Genomic DNA, 18,539 nt, shown 5'->3' with positions numbered 1-18,539 from the left:
TTGTTTAGAAACTTGGCAAGCTGTTTTTTTGTCTTTGTTTTTACGTTTAAAAATGAATTGATATCTAGACGTGAATTTGACTCAAATTTTGGACACCTTGGCTGTATATTTGGACAGCTAATTCGCCTCATTAGGATGCCAATTGTTCTCCATTTCAAGACCCTATCTTACCAAATCCTCTTCCTGTTTATGTAAGGGAACCGTAGAATGTCACAAAAAGTCCGGAAGCTCTCCATATCATTCATTAAAGTGAGGTGACTTCGGTACTCCAAGTACTCGCGGATTCGCTCATTCCCTGGCCTTTCCAGGAGACTTTCGGGTCTTTTCTCACTACATCTCGTTCGTAGAGATGATGTTCCCTTGTTTCTCCAGACATTTATACAACCTACTCTGAAAAAAATGTTTTACCAAATTAACAAGACAAGTTTGTAAAAAGGGTGTTCTTCCATACAGAATATGGAAAAGTTTTGTCAAATCGATGGCCAACTGAATTTTGTTAAAAGTTTGTCAAAAGGGTGTTTTTCCATATTAAATGCAAGGAAAAGTTTTGTCAAATTGGTAAATAACGTCCTTTTGACAAAATTTCAGCAAAATCTGTTTGTTCGTTTAACAAGACACTTTTTTAAGAGTAGTCATCACAAAAGCTAAAACTTCACGAAATTTCGAGAGAAAAACACCTGTCCAAAATAAGGCGTATCACCTCACTGGTGAACCTCTTAGAAAATTGCCCATTTTGCACACGAAAAGCGTGATTCACAAGACAAATCTCACTTCAGGTCAAATGTACAAATCACCATTAACGTGAATCTACACAATAATCAATAAAATATTCAATAATATCACTCGAAAAAGCGAAGAAATTTTGTTAGTACTTCACAGCTAAATAAGACTGAAGTGAACATGAAGTTCTGTCATATTTCTCGTAAGCAATTACTTGCACTCGAATTTCAACAAAGTAATTTTAACTCAAATCATATTCAAAATTTAACGAATTTAGTGTTAAAATCTTACAGAAAGAACAAATATTTAGACAGAATTCATTATTCATTAAATATTGGATTAAAAATCCACAATTTTAATGAATTAATTTTTAGCGTCCAATTTTACCCTCAAAGTGTCCAAAATTATGAACCTTTATCCTATTCTTTAAAATCAGTGATAAGGGACTTTAAAAATATATAAAAATAAATATTCTAACATTTGAAGCTTTTACTTTTGAACAAAATGTCGCAACAAGAATTATCAATTTAAAAATAACCTGATGCTGTGTAGTCATTATACGGAATTAGAGTAAATTTAATCAGAGGAATAATGTTTATGCAAATTTTTAGTATCTTATTTAAATATGGGTTTCATATATTAGGGAGAGCAAAATTACGGAGAAGCCAGAACAAATTGATACGTCTTGCAGGTTATTAAATCTAATGATAGAAATAAAACTAAAATTCAGTTTAAGGTATGTACCTTAAAATGCAAAAATTTATAATAGTAGTTGAGAACATACTCTCCGTAGAAGATGTCTAAAGTTAAGAGTGGTATATCTTAGTTTCTGATAGAGATAATTGCATGAATGAACTATTGTTGGAAAGCTTGGCGCATTATCTATCAAAATCTAGTACACTTAGTTTGCTCAGATGAAACCAGAATCATTTATGTCGAAGAAGACACTTTTTGTAATGCCATTTTTATCCCTTTAGGACTAGTAAGACACCGGTGTCCCAAACACAAAAACATGTGGGACACCGGTGTCCTATTCGTCCTTAAATTATAAAGTGAATATTATACCGGACAGTTAATTGTTCCCAAAGTTATAGGGGTTTCAAATCTTGAAAATCCTTTATACTCCGCATGTAAAATCTCAGTTTCAAATCGCTCTCCTGTAAAGTTGACCATTCGAGACTTATTCGTTTTATATTCTGAGCTGCCGATTTATCCTGAAGACCGGAAGAGTTGACACATGAAATTAACGTGCAGACTCCCAAAACTACTTGTCCATCCTGAACTATTCCAAGACCTTTTCCACAACATCTTTTTCTCAGAGACGATGCTCTTTTCTTTCTATGGAAATTTTGCAACCCAGAAATTGAAAAAGAACTAAAAGAGTTATGAAGTTTGGGGAAGCAAAAGGTGTGGCCGAAATAATAAACATCACCTCATTAGAGAGACACTCACAAAATGTCTTTTTTGACACGAAGAATCTAAAGAACAATTCCCTATTAACATGAACTAAAAGAATCTTCAATGAACACTAACCAATTTTAATTAAAAACCTCGAAGGAAAAATATTTGCACTTAACTACAAACTACTAGAGTGCCAGAAACACAAGCGATTTGTCATATTTTTTGTAAGACTCTTTTCATACCGAAGTTTCTATAAAACAATTTTAATCTAAATTATACCCAAAATTTAACAATTTTAGTGTTGTTGCATTCTAAAAAGAATAAATATTTAAAAGAAGAAAAAAATGAAAGACTTGGTTTCTCTAACATAAATTTGGTAAGAAACTTTTAGACGACATTATACTTATTACCAAATTTCGGCATAGATTTATGCAAGTCTTAAGTTTTAAATGTAATATTTTTAATACAAATTGATTTTTTTGTTACTTCTTTTGTAAACTTCTAACTTTGGTGGCTTATTTCGGCCACCTTCATTCTCATAGGTCCTTCTGGAAGCCTTCCAAAGTCTTTCACATCATCTCGTTTGTCGAAGCTAACGTTTGCTAAAGTTAAAAATTTATGGAAATTTGAGGAACAAAAAAAGTGGCCGAAATTGCAAGCTGGACGAAATTTGGTACACTTACCCTATATGTATAAATTAATACAAAATTAAAACTATCAATATTCACCTGTAATTAATTTTATATCAAACCGCAGTGTGAATTTTAAGGAATATTTGTCTCATATTATTTGTCAATTTTTCGGATCCAAATAAGTGATTCAATTCTAAAATTTCTTACCTCTTTCACGAAAAACTGATTGGTAGTTAAATGAAATGCAAGAGCATCTTAAATGTGATTTAATGTAAGTTCTACTTGTAATAACTTCAATTTACTTTTATTATAGTCATAGATATTCTGGAAAATTTCTCTTGAAATTTAGGGATTAGCGTCACAATGCAGTGTATGTTTTTTTCTCTCTTCTGTGGTTATAACACTTCCCTCTGGGGTTAAAGTTTTAATACAAAGACTTAACTTGGCTTCTTTTATAACGTGGAAACAGAAGGTTGAAGTAATTATGGCGGAAATTTTTTGGATAATGACTTATTTAAATGAAACTACAGCTATATCAATTTAGATGGAAAATTATTCTGCAAATTGCAAAATCTACTATATATAGAAGCTTTTAAGAAAATTTAAGTGATGGAAGTTCTTATGTAATTTATCTTTTGAGAAAACGCTGCAATGGTTTTATTGCTAAAGAGAGAATTTTCTTATATAGCCTGCTCTCATTTTAGGTATTACTTAGTGTTCTTTCAACTATTGTAATTACATCTTTAAGCTTCTTAATTTGATATGAAAATATCAGTTTGGGGAAACGAATTGGAAACAGCAGTGGAAAGATTTCTTATTGCAAAGGAGATTGTAAGACAACTTGAATGCTTTTTAAGTCTCTTTTCTGAGTCTACTATTTATATATATGTATATAGTGGGCTTTTTCATATAGCTTGACTTATGTGTATAGTATTTTAATGCCGTTGTAATTTGTATGTATTCAGAGATGTCTATATGTAGGTGCAAAATATAGCACCTCCGTTGCTTCATTCAAGCCACATGGAGCCCCAGTGCAAGTTTGATTTTCAAATAGTCTACAGCAAGTTTAGTGTGTTGTCGCTTTGGATTAACCATTTTCTGGGCCCCATAATTGTTAGAGAGGTTCCACTTCTAGCAAAGAAAAGAAGAAGAAAAAAAATATGTTGGCGGTCAGAGATTTCACAATTTCAAGTGTCTGTGAAGTGTAGAGAGACTCCAAAAAAAAATTTGTGAGATTTCTTGAAAAACTGCGCAAATATTTTATTTAAAAAAAAAAACTACAATTATTGATCTAAAGTGAAGCAAATAGGCTATTTCGTCTTAAATTTAATTTCTTCTTGACAAAGTGCAAAATTATCAGTATAATTGAAGTGTCAAGTGTTGATTTTTTTCAACTTTAAACTCTGTGAAATTGGATATGAGAATGACAATGCCTGATTGTCAATGTTAAATGAAGTATGTGTGAGTTGTATAAAATTTGGTTAAATTTTGTTATATTTTCAAGATATTTCGCAGTCATTCTTTTTTGGATTTAGTAATAGACTTAGTATGGAGTATTAGAGGCATTTCAATTGGAAGGATTGAGTGAAGAAACTTAGATGGTAGCCTTGAGTGGATAAAACAGCAATTGATGTCTTATGTGTGTGTTACACTTTTGATAAAGTAATTTATTCCACTTGATTTGTCTTATGATCTCATATTACACATGCCATCACTAAAGTCACTTGCTACAGTTCTGTATATCAGTCATATGGGTATTGACTACTATGTGTACATGACGTGCATATTGTGTGAATGTGTACTAGAGCCGCAATACTGTACGAATTGTTATTAGTCTGGAAAATACTTGAGAATAGGCTTATCACATGTTCTGTAATTGCAAGCAAATATTATCAATTATTTTCATTTGATTTGTGGGGAAAAACCAGAGATTTCCGCGAGATGAAGTTTAGAGTGCAAACTCGTGAATGACAGAACTGTCAATCATGACAGCTGTGTTTCGAATAAATAATAAAACTAACAATTCAAGTATAAGTTAGGTACACTGAGAGAAGCTTGAGTGTTACCAGTGTACGAAATGAGTGTTTTTGACAACGAATCAACCAAACCTCAGATGAGGCTTGGTATTACGACTGAGGCTTATTCCAACATTCATGAGGTTAAATTCAGGCCTTGTCGAGTGTGAGGATGTCTGGGGCTTGCTTCAACCCCTATTGAGTGTATATAAAAGCCTTGTCGTAGAAATTGTGTTTTCCTACCGTTTTCTTTATTATCTATTTGATATTATGAGAAGAGATTTGAAGGAGAGAGTCTAAAAATCCCTTTTTTTACAACAATATAAAATGAGAAATATCTTGTTGACAGGGAAAATTGCATATGCACAGGAGAAGTCTTTGGAATAAATTATGGAAACGCCGTAAAGTATGCTATAGATTTTCGGCGCCAATTTTTCAGCCTATTTGCAGCGCCAGCGGTTCATAAGAAATGTATTTCAAATTTACCACGTGAAAAATATGTGCATACATTTAGGAGCATTTCAAAAATTATTTTATAAATGAGCTCCCAGTAGTAGGCAATTCATATCAAATTCTTTCAATCCGTTTTCACTTAAGCCGGAACTCCCTGTACTTATTCATTTTTTTTCAATTTCTTTATGTATTCTTCTTGTATTTCTGTACTTTTATTAACTTCTTTAATTTAAATTACTTTTTATTTATTTTTCTTTGAACTCGGGGACGTTAATTGTGAAACTATCACATATTGTGCATGCGTTTTCACGAAACAGTCCTATCCATATTTCTATTTGATTAAACGGTTTGGCACTTCGTTGTAGAAACTGGGGATTTAATGCATATTCCATATGAATTTTTAAACCAAAATTATCTCGACTGAAGTATATCCTTAAATTGAAAACATTTAAGCGTATACTTCAGCCGAGATGAAATTTTACATTGATGTTGGTGGACAGTGAGGTGATGCACTGAGGCTTGCTTCAGAGAAATGTAACACTCGTAAGTGTTCATGGGACATGTCCAAGTGTACATAAGACACTCGCGAGTGGTCATAGAACACTCACGAGTAAGAGTGTTCATGTAATACTCACGAGGGTTTATGGAACGCTCGATGAACACTTATTTGAAGATTTGCATTAGTCTAACCGTAAAAATATGAGGCTTGTACCAACACTGGTAAAAATGAAAGGGTCACCGAGGATCCTTTGAAGGGGTCTCAGTTTTGACACCTATTTAACTCCGGAATAAGCGAATAAAGACAATGAAAAAAGTCATCTTTGGTGTTCGCTCATATGGGAGAAATATGATAAGAGTAATAAATTTACGATAAAACATAATCTATCGTGATAAATGTGCATACAAAATTCCAAAAGATTAAGTGAACCTTTCAAAGGATCAAATATGATCCATTTTTGTTGAAAAGGGTCAATTTGATCCTTTTATTTTTACCAGTGTATATGTATCAAGCACGATGGAAGTTCAGCCACGCCTTATGGCCTCTACATACTAGAGAAATTTATGTCCATATTGAAGAGGCTCTCCTACGTAGACGTGGGGAATTTGTTTCAATATGGATATGAATTTCTCTAGTGTGTAGAGGACATTAGTCTGACTTGTCACAACATTCATTTAAAAACTAAACTTTTATTCAAATGTATTAATTGTGTGTATTATCAAGTCTCATTCCGGGCGGAGTTGTTTCAACACTCAACCAAACTCATTTATTTTAAGACCTTTTCTAAGTCAGTGTAGAGTTCACCGTGCAAATTGTCAGGAATGATAAAAATGACAAGTCATCGGGGTAATTGACATGCGCTTTATAGCCTTCTATAGACGTCTGACTCTTAAAGCCTCTACACATTGGGAGCAATTTTTCTCAATAATTGCTATTTTGATGGGAATTTCCTGCAGTGCTGTAGGTAGAAACGGCAAAATTCTATCAAAAATGCAATTTTTGACGAAAATTCGTTCCAGTGAATTGAGGCTTTTTTAAAACATTAAACAAAAGAAGAAGAAGAACTGAGTGACATGACAGGTCTTAAATAAGATTAAACATCAGATGGCGCTGTGACTGAATGAAAATTTGTTTGGCTGGGAATATTTCAAATTTGAATTTTGATTAAACATAACAACATTGTATTATTTTTTTTTAAAGAAAAGATATAAAGTAAATTTCTATACAGAGAGTAAGAGTCTTGAAGATGTAGATGTCACTGGATATTTCCATAAAGCATAAATAGAATAGAGCAAGTACTCAAATTGTATAGGAAATATTACGGTATGTGTATTCTGATAAATTGAATTATGTATCGATTGCTTATTACCCCACGGTATTTACCTTGAAAAAATATTCGCTCACAATTTCTGCTGATTCGAAGAGACTGGGAGAGAAAGGTTATATATATATATACCCATATGTCATATACATTATGTGCTCGAAGAATTGTCTCATATTCCAAAACGCGTGTTTCATTTGGGCTTTTAGTGCTCATCCACGATTTTTTTTTTGTATTCTGTCATCAACAAAAGTGGAATAACATTGCTGTACTTTTGAATTTTTGCACAAAGTAATTTAAGATGATGGGTTTTGTGGTGTGAGACAGAAAAATAAAATTCCATTTTAGTATATTTAAAACAATTAAATAGAAGTGAGTGGCACTGAAAGGTGGTTTGCCTCGTGTCTGTGTGAGTAGATGAAACGACTTTTGTGCAATACTAAAAGTTGTTTTTTTTTAAATTTTTAGAAGAAAAAAGAAGATAAAAACAATATATTTAGCAGATGACTTGAAAAATAAGAAAGATGTACTGTAAGTTATGAAAATTCCATAAAAAAAGATACACTGCATTTCATTAAACTTCCGGTAATTTTATTTTTTGTCTGATATTCTAGTTTCTTATGTGTTGATGTGTGATACTTCCTCTATAACATTTTCAAATCAATATAAGAAAGACAAAGATAAATATTCCACCGGAGACATCTTAGCGAATATTGAATTTATTATGATAATGTCAGAATCACAAGGTCAATTTTGCTTATTGTTTTCACTCTTTTTCTTTATCCTTGCACACTTATGTCCCATTCCGATTCATCTAAGTTTTGACAGCTTTATAGTAATTTATCTTCACAAAATGTTATTGGAAATTTTTAAGAATCTTTTTGGTGGGAAATCCCCTCCAAAGACTCTGACCAGTCTCACAATATTTGCATAAACCGAAATTTATCTATAATTATTTAGTAAAAAACTGCATTTGCTGTCTGTAAACATCTTCAGCAAAAATGTCTATACGAAGTCTCTTGCGAAAATTGCCAGTTTTTTGGTCTTATTGAATTGTACAACATGTTTAATATTTATTTTTCACTTAACTTACAAATGATTTGTGACTTTGTAAGATATACTCTCAAAAATTGTCGATGAAGAAATCTATAAGTGAAGGCAAAGATGACAGAAAAAAACATGTATGACATTGATGGTTTTTGAGATGTTTGATCACTAAAAAATTATCTTCGAAAAAATAGTGTAAATTCACAGTTTGAACAATGTGAGATAGCACAAGAAATAATCAAGTTATAAAATTCTTGTTTAAACATCTTAGTAAAACCAAAAATGTAATCTCTCACCCATTAATCTATGTATTTCCTTGTTGAATTTTTTACATTCAAAATTATTTATTCAAATGGGGTAAATAAAACTAGTGTTCACGCGTGATAAAAAAAAAAAAATCAAAACTCTGACGTTGACATTGATTTTGGCCATTTGATATTGAATTTTTATCAATTTTCTGTGCTGTCACAAACACAAGAGTGTCTAAACAAAGCTTCTTTCCAATAACTACCGTATGTCAAAATATTTCATCTAATTTTCTCTATTTCCCTGTCTTTTTGACGCTATGACTATCTAAACTATTATGTGGTAGAACGTGTAGATAAGGAAATATTGTTGAGGAAGAGGTTTTACTCCAATTTTGTGGTTAGTGTCTCTGCAAAAGATTGTATTTCATAAGCCAATATTTTAGACTTATCTAACGACCACAGAATGGGATTCAAGATGTCAAGAGAGACCAATTAATATAAAAGTATTGACTTTGAAAGTGTTGCACTGTATGGAATAAAATTGGCTTTACTTATTGGGACGCAGTGCCTAAACTCACAATGAACTAAGCAGAAAATAATATGAATATCACATCTTTTAGATCTAAGACTATTTTAGACAAAAATAAATTAAAATCGAGGGTAAGAAATTTTGGTTAGGAGAGATTTTTCACATTAATTGTGGAAGAGTCGGGAAAGTTTTATATGAATAAGTAGGGGAAACTGGGGCACCACCAAACACGGGGTTACACCAAACACTGCGATTTTTTAATCGGGTATTGGATATCAGAGGATAAGACCAACGGGAATTTATAGGCACTATAGGGATGCTTGTTTACTGGAGAAATGGTCAAGGTAGTCCAAGTAGTTTAGATATAAAAATTAGTGTTTGGTCGTACCCCATGTTTAGTGGTGCCCCAGTTTCCCCTACTAGGGGGGAGGTGAGGCTATTATGAGCTATATGGGGCTAGATTGATATACGATTTTTTCGCATATTTCTAAAAGGCAATGTGTTTTAACGTAATATAATTTAGATTTAGATAGACAAAATGATTGTGGATCAAAATTTAATTATGGTTAGGCTCAATTTACTTTAAAAATAGGCAAAAAAAATCGTGTATCAATATAGCCCCACTTCCCCATATACACATTGATTAAATTATTCGTATTTTGCATATTTAAATACGAAACTTCATATGTCTTTTTAAAAGTTTGTCAAAATGAAATTCTTTCATTTTACAGAAATATACAAAAAATAAAAAAAAATACAAAGAAAAAATCATAAAATTGTAAATGTTTGTGAATTCCTACTGGGGACTTACGAAATGCTCGTAAATCGTATAACCCACAAGAAATTTTGGAAAAGTTTGTACCGTTTTACAAATATTTTTTCGTATATTTTTGTTTGTCTGATAAAATGTTACGAAACGAACGTTACGAACAATTGACAAGATTTTACGGACATTTTTCTGCGTGTTTATGAAATTTTACTAACACATGTTGTGGAATAACAAAAAAATGCTCTTCAAGTATTCACTAACCTTTTGTGGGATATATGATTTACGAACATTCTCTCAACGATGATCTGGCGCAATTTGATTTCAGAGGGATGTCTCCGGTGATTGCCAATGAAAATGTTAGTTACCCTAAGATGAAAACACTTTTTTTGTTTTGCCCATGGTCAAAACATGGGGATCTTCTTCAGAAATTTTAATGCCCTTCCAGCCACTGAGGAAGATCCCCATCAGGATCGAAAGCTCTGGGCAAAACCAAGGAAGTGTTTTCATCTTAGGCTGACTAACATTTTCACTGGCAATTACCGGAGACATCCCTCTGAAGATCTACGAAGATTTCGTAAGTCCACAGTAGGGTAAAGTGATATAATTTGGAATTAGTGTTACAAGTTGGACAGTTTGCCGGTACAAGTTGGACATGGCTTTTTTCTTGATAAATACAGTACAAAATTTGTTTTTAAGCACAAGGAACCAAATTATAAAACTAAAGCAATAAAAATATACAAATAAAAATGAAGTACCAAATTTATCAAAACAAAAAGCCCTGTTCAAATTGTACCATTGTCCAACTTCTACCACTGTCCAACTTGTACCACTTTACCCTACAAATTTACAAACATTTTCGAATAATTTTACGAAATACTTTTTTTTGTGTATGAAAGAAATAGCAAGCTGTCTCAGTTTTACGGAATGCTCGAACTCACGAAAAAGAGCTGTCTGTAATTTTGTTTATCGAATGGTCTTTTAGTGCTTGCTGGCTTTCTAGGAATGAAATTGATTTATTATTCATAAAAGCGATTCAAAATCAAAAATTGGTAAAGAAATGATAATTTTAGAATCTTCTGGCATTAGTTACAATCAAACGGACAAACAAAAAATATAAACATGAGCAAGATAAGTCATTCTCGGATATTCAAACGATTCTTTACTGATTTTAAGACTAGTTAAACTTTGACTTTCAAAAATTCAAGAAAGCAATTTTTTAGATCATAGGTGTTTGGAAGAAATGTTTGCTTAGACCACCTCCAAAACATATCCGAAAATAAAAGAAATAATAGGAGTCGTTTTCGAAATAAACCAAAAAACATGGTTTTTGAGGGACGGAGGGGGGTGGGAGGAAAATAAAAATCATAATAATGATCCTTGGGTCGATTTATGGGGGGGAGTCCTGCGAAGATCGGAAGTTCGATTAATTAAATTATCGATCGCGAAACTGCTATTGGAATAGCCCCCAAAATAAAAAGAACCAAGGAGGATTTACTCACAAACAACAAACTGTTTGGGCTGGTAAAGGGAACTGTTGCGTTTATGACTCTTACGGCGTTATCACACTTGCACATTAAAATTTTAATATGATTCACATTAATTGTCGCTTGTGAGCGTCCAAATATATTATTTGTGTCTTTGAGTCACTTAATATTTGGTGTTTTTCTATTTATTTATAAATAAGTGGACTTGGCCTGCAAAAATAAGTTTAAATTTATCTAAAGCATAAATATTTTTCACATATTAAAAAATTAAAGAGAAAATCGCATTAATTTCTCGCATTAATGCTATAAATCAATTTATATCAAATTTTGCGGGCCAAGTCTACCTTTTTATCAACAAATAGATCAAATTTTGAATATAAAATGATTCAAACACACAAATTACACATTTGGACTCTCACCAGCGACAATTAATGTGAATCATATTAAAATTTTATTGTGCAAGTGTGATAACACAGTTATGCCGCAATGTCTCTGTTCTGTACGGAGAACCTAGTGCAATGCCTGGCGGGGTGCAACCGCTGCAAAGCGCGGCTGTTTGCCAACCTTCTCACCAGACACTGTCTAAAGAAACACTTCTACAGATTAGGTGTGCAGTAGAGTGTACCATGATCTGTAGGGGTTATAATACCGAAGATACGGTCCTACATTACTTACGTAACTGTCCCAGTTTCTACAACACAAGACGAGTACTAGGGGAAAGTACTCTCCCTTCGAACATTCATGCGTTCGAATAATGTAAATTTTCTTTCAGTTTTCCTAAGAGACTTACACATTTCTATATTAAATATTAGTTAGCTTATCATCAATTATTGATAATTATGTGATAATCATGTGTAAAACTCTTAAAAAATGTACGAGAAATTCACATTATTCGAAGACATGAACGTTCGAAGGAAAAGTACTTTTCCCTACTGCGTAAAGCGGTGCTCTTTGGGAAGAATTATTAAAACTATACATTAATTCAGTACATACCCCTAAACCAAGGAGTTATAATGGACTGGGTTGTATTGTGGTTCCATATTGAGGCTTGGGTGCAGACGGCGAGCTGGCAGGGGCATGGAGTTTGTGGTTGATAAAAAGGTTGATGCTGGAATAACGGCTGGTGCCGAGTGTGTAGCTGAATGGTTACTACAACTCTTAAGTTGTAATAATTGATATACTTTTACTGTTCGAATTCTTCCGAGAGTGCCATTACAATCCTTCAATTTTTTAATCCCTTGAAATTTCTATTTTTAATCATCATGGATCACTTTTTCACTCAAGTCTGTCTGATCCGTTTGCTTATTACTAGAGCTACACTGAGAAAAAAGGGTGCGATTAACTTTTTTTCCTCATAATTTTAACACTTTTTAGGTGTAAAAATATATCAACATTTTTTAATGTTAATTTTACACCTTCTTAAGGGTAAAATTAACATAAAAAAGGGTAACTTTAATTCCCAATACACCTAAAAAGGGTATTATTCACACCGATATTGGATCAATACTGCAGGGTAAAATTAACATTTCCGGAATGTTATTTTAACTTTTTCGGATTTCTCTAAGTGAGAGAAATCCGAAAAAGTTAAAATAACATTCCTGAAATTTTTGTATTACCCCGCAGTATTGATCCGAAATCGGTGTAAATATTATGCTTTTTAGGTGTATTACGGGTTAAAGTTACATTTCTTTCATGTTGATTTTACCCTTAAAAGGTGTAAAATTAACATTAAAAAATGTTGATATATTTTTACACCCAAAAAGTGTTAAAGTTATGAGTAAAGAAAGTTAATCGCACCCCCGTTTTTTTCTCAGTGTAGAAACTAAACGGTTGAAGGTAACGATCGATCGAAGAATCTCCATCATAATCTGACTTTCATTTGATTAACTTAATTTTAATCATTCCTCCGCATCTCCTGTTTCCCCCGAAACTATATGAGATTTACTATTATTTACAAATGGTTCTGGGATAGAACACATCGGGATTACTTACACAATTAATAAAAACACACATTTTGAAAGAGATCTCGCTCAAAATTATATTTTTTAAGCTGATTGAAGCTGTTTAATGCACAAAAAAAATTAACGAGTTACTATTTGAAGTAGTTCCTTATATTAAGTGAACTTTTTCTATTTAAAATTTTAACTTTTGCATTATTCATTAACGAGTTCTTTCAAATTTAATTAATTTCTGATAAGTTTTGAGTACTTTAATGACTTTCAAGAATGGTCTAACCACGATAATATGGTTAATATGGGAAATATTGCGTAGTTATAGAGGTCGTAATTAAATACTGTCCTTGCAGGAATATTCATTTTGCTTTTACATGGCAGTGCATTTTAGCATATGCACAAGTATTTATTTACCCCTGGCAGACATGAAAAAAAAACATTGAACTTCCGGATGCTGTGCTGCGACAGAGCACACAAATCCGTATGTACATAAATGCATAGTTAATGTGGAATTGATCAACTTGGGTGTCATGAGAGGAAGTGCAACTCCATCAAGTCAATATGAAATGTTTATTGTGAGATCAAAGGGTTTTCATGCTATGTACCATGGGAAATATTGAATACTTCACCTTTTTTTTAAGAAAAATACTTTAAATTTAATTGAGTCATATGAAATTCTCGGAACATTTTCTGAGTCTATAAAAAAAATAGTCCGTTTTGTTTTTAGTTCATGCGAAATGCAAAAGTTATTCAATTGTTCTCAATATCAATGAATGAGTGCATATAGCAATTTAGAGTTAGAATGAAGTGGAAGTTTTGTGATTATAGAATTCAATTGAATAATTGGCATTTATTTTATATTTTAATTCTCACACTGATGGATTTTTTTATCGTTTGAAACTCGGCAAAATTCTTTGAAGTAATATTCTGAACACAGGGAAAATTTCTACTTCATTTGAAAACAAACTTTTATTTTCACATAAAATTTTCAGGAAAATTTGCAATAACTTTTTTTTAATGCTTTTTGTGTGCAATTAATTCATATTTTTCAGAATTTGATTCATATCAGTAAATTTTGCTTTTCATGTCTGCCTTTTTGTAAGATGCACAGCACAGTCTTTACTAAACTCTTCGAGAGATCAGAAGGTTTTTTTTTCAAGTCACATGTAAAAGAAAAGTAAGAGGAATAGTAATTTATGAAATATAGCAAGTAAAAGTGAAATATCAGAAGTTCAAGGTGAATTAAATAATATTATACAAACGCACTTTATTGTTTATAGTGTATAGAATTGCTTGTTTGTGACTACATTGAGTAACATTTTGTGTAGTAATTAATACAATGAGGAAAATCGTGTGTGAAAGAAATAAAAATCTAGAGCGAAGGTGGTAAAACTTTCCGGCAAGTTCAATTTCGCGTGGTGCGATTTATTATATAATTAAGTAATAGATTTGGGAAATTTTAGTAGATTCAGGGCTATTTATATGTGCTTAATTGAAATAAATTAAGCTATTTTTGTGTTGACTTCTTTATTGATTTTGCTTATTGGAAATGTTGTAACCCAAAGAGCAATTTCTTCCATAAACTAGTATAAATTACTGTTATGTATGGTTAAAAGAAATGTTACAGACTTTAGAAATTTTAGGTACAAAGCTATGTAATAATGGCGAATATTCCGGTGAATAGGGATTTATTAAAACTAGAATTTTGATTTATGAGACTCCTTGCTATTGCACTCAATAATCTAATACATACTACCTTTCCTGCAATTCTCTAGGATGAAGTGAAGTGATTCCATTCTCTTCTCTGGTTAAGTTGCATTTAATGAGACACTGACCTGATCAGATCACGTTACTGAGGTCTGCCGTAATGTATTACTTACGTTGCACACTTAGGGTAGGATGAGGTAGTTCGGAATTACATCTGCTTTGGAATTTTGACATTTCTCACTGTTTCAGATGGTCAAAAGAAAAGAAAAGCCACGAAGAAGTACAAGACTTTACATTCGAGAATACTTTTTCTCGTTGTTTTATCCTTTTACCATCTATTATCATTCCAAATTACCTCATCTTACCCTAGGTGGACATTTCGTCTATATACGAAAATACCGTAGAATCATTCCTAAAAATGATTTTTCAAGGTCAAAGACAAAAAATCTCCTAGAGAGCATTTTTCTTAATCGAATGGTAGGGTAAGTGTGCCAAATGTTGGCATAGTTGCATATAAGCACCGAAGTCCTAAGTTTGAAATGCAATATTTTTAATTCATATTGATATTTTTGTTACTTCCTTTTTGGGAGGGTTGTGTGGAACCTTGAAAACTAGTTTATCATCACTGATTTCTTTAAATCACTTCCTAAAATATTGAAAAATTAATAAAAATATGAGCATTGCTTTGGGCAGTATTCCGGCCACTTTGAGTGAAATTCCGGCCACCTTTTTTCTGCCCACCTTTTGTAACGCAATGAATAGAAAATTTCAAAACGGAACGAGTTTAATATTTACTTTAATACGTTTATATGACCCACCACAAGGCCTAAGATATTCCGTGTAATTTGTCCTGAGGACCTGAAGAGTAGCATCTCAAATTTACGCGCAGATTCCCGTAGCAATTTGTTCTTCCTGAACTGAAAGGCCTTTTCCACATCATCATTTTCATAGAAGCAATGGTATTTTTCTCTGGACAGTAGAACTCAGAAATTGAAAAAAATACACAAAATGAATAAGAAATCTAGGAAAGCAAAAGATGTTGCCGGAATAGGCAACACTACCTCACCGGAGAGACGCTCAAACAGTTTATACTTTTTTTTACGCGAAATACAGGATCAAGCTGGGAAATTTCACCCGAAATTTAAAGATTGATTGACTATTAACATAAACAGAAATAATCTTTAATGAAAACTAATCAATTTTCATGAAAAGTATCGAAGGAAAACCTTTTGCACTTCACCACAAATCGTAAGACTGCTAGAAAAACAATCGATCGGTCACATTTTTTGTAAGACTCTTTCCACACTGAGTTTTTACAACGCAATATAAATTCAAATTATACCTAAAATTTAACGGTCTTTGTGTTAATACATCCTAAAATGAATAAATATTTAAAAGCAAAATGAATTTATTGACTATTTTCAGATAACATACATAATTTTAATTAATTAATTTGCATGGCCGAAATTACACTCAAAGTGGCCGAAATTAGAAGCTGGCCGAAATTTGGCACACTTCCCCTATCATGTTTAGGCTCGTTAGGAAGGTCTTGGAATTTGTGACAAGGCTGAACTGGCTCCAATCGATTTTGAAACGCTAATAACTGATAAGAAATTTAATATAATATAAGATAATTAACCGATAAAAAAATTATCGGTAAACGGTAATGTGGTGGTATAGCATCTAGGGGAAGTGTGCCAAATTTCGGCACAGTTGCATGCAAGCGTCAAAGTCTCAAGTTTGAAATGTAATATTTTAAATACAAATTGATTTTTTTTTATTTTTTCTTCCTAAAGAGTGTTGCTTGGAACCTTGTAAAGAGTTTAGCGTCTTTATTTACTCTAAAATCATTCTTAATACAATTTAAAATCAATAAAAATATAGACATAGCTTTGGTGCCTTATTTCGGCCACCTTCATTCTCATAGTTCCTTGCCCTTCGGGAATTCTTCCAATATCTTTCTCACATCATCTTGTTTGTCGAAGCTACATTTTTTGTTATTCTTTTGCATTGTATAATCTCTAGAGTACGTAAAATCTAAAAGTTCATGGAAATTCGAGGAACAAAAAAGGTGGCCGAAATTGCAATCTGGCCGGAATTTGGCACACTTACCCTAAGTCTAAGTGCTTTGCAATCTCTTCTTATAAATATCGCAATTATGTTTTTTGACACAATTGGTATTTGGATACAAAATACCTCTTGGAATAATTATTAAAATTAAATAATTCAATATAAAGTTTAATGGAGATACTTCTCTTTTACTTGTTATTACTTGCAGAGTTAATTTTGTATAAGTGAAAAGTTTTCTTGCAGAAGTTTGGTTTAAGTTTAACTCATTGTGACAATGTTGTTGAAATGAATGAAAGTTTCTTGAGTGAGTTCAAGCATTAAGAGCACTGGGGATTTAAATATTCGGCAATATTGCTGTGACCTTCTGGGTGTATTAAGTAATTTTGTCAAAATGATTATATTTTTATTAATAATTTTATTGACAAGTTTTTTTTTTTGGGTGACAGACTATATTTTCCTTGGTAAATTGGTTGAATGATTATAATGTCTTTCCCGCTTATTTAGTGGAGGGTTGTGAACTCTATAATATTTTTTTTTACTAAATGATGGAATTATTATTATTATGGACTTATGGTCAATGCCTCCAAGGTTTTAGAATGTGATTATTTTTTACCCAGTCAGATTAAGAATAAATTGTTTTTAATTGTCAATTTGACATACAAATTTCCTTGATTTTGACCCTGTTGGTTTGAGTAGGGCTCCCAGAGAAAGAAGGTTTATTTTTTTTTGTTTTTCAACAAATTAGCATATTTTAATATTAATATTTACAATAATAAAAAATCTTGATAATTTGGTAAAGCCCTGAAAAAATACGTTTATGAACAATAAATACTTGAAGAAGTGAAAAGTAGAAGTAGTTTGTAAGTTAAATTTTCGACACGACTCAAGAAAGCACTATATCATTTATTATGCAATTTTTTGGTTTTTTTTTAATTTCATACCAATAAAATAAATATTATTATTACATTTGTCCAAGGTTGAGCTTTAAAACTTATTTTCTTTTTTTGCCTTATTGGCAATGCTCAAAGTTTTACGAATGAGTTCGTAATTGGAAATAAACGCTAATATCCAATCAACCTATATAACTTTATAGTAAAAATCTATTCATGTTTTGCAATTCTAATTAAAGTGGTTATAATTCTCTAAAAGTGTCACTTCAGAGCTTAGAGATATATATTTATGCGGAAAATGTAGAAGGAAAGTTTTGAAAATTTTCTATAGAAAAACATTTGCAATAATTCACTGCATGAATGGTTTTTTTTTTTTCTGCAAGTGTTCAAAATAGTTTTCTGGAAATTAGGTGAGGTATTTGAATTACTTATTTATTTTTGTTTAATTTGGTAAATATTGTTTGAAATGCATTCTATCGAATTGATGCAAGTTTTGCAATTAAGCTGGGAGTGATGCTTATTTTGTGTACATTTTATGGTTATTTAATAGAAAATGGGGTTTTTGGCCAGAAATAATAGTGATTAAGTGAGTGGAATAATCAAAAATTTATTGGACGAAATTACAATTATACAAGTGCCAGGAAGTTAGAATTATAGCTTCCTGGAATATCATAATAATTATCCGCACGAATTTAGCATAAATCGCACAATATCCTGTGCCAAATTTATCATAGTTTAATGACTCTTGCGAAATTTAGTGCGTGTACCACAAAATATGCAGAAAATATCGTTCTATTCGTTA

General features: G+C 31.9%; 1 protein-coding gene across 2 annotated transcripts in view; it reads left to right on the top strand.

Annotated features, from left to right (window-relative positions):
• The window catches only part of LOC129807224 (protein gustavus), a 121,211-nt gene that overhangs the window by 17,871 nt on the left and 84,801 nt on the right, over positions 1 to 18,539 (top strand). The window contains exon 1 of one of the 2 annotated variants that reach the window (XM_055856342.1): positions 1,097 to 4,208. The exons of the other annotated variant lie outside the window; for it this stretch is intronic. The gene's annotated coding sequence lies outside the window, so the exon portion shown is untranslated. Of the gene's footprint in view, positions 1 to 1,096; positions 4,209 to 18,539 lie in introns of those variants that run through there. 2 annotated transcript variants of the gene reach the window in all.

Source organism: Phlebotomus papatasi, chromosome 3, assembly GCF_024763615.1.
Source record: "Phlebotomus papatasi isolate M1 chromosome 3, Ppap_2.1, whole genome shotgun sequence".
Lineage (NCBI taxonomy): Eukaryota > Metazoa > Arthropoda > Insecta > Diptera > Psychodidae > Phlebotomus > Phlebotomus papatasi.
This window is presented reverse-complemented; position numbering and strand designations above follow the sequence as displayed.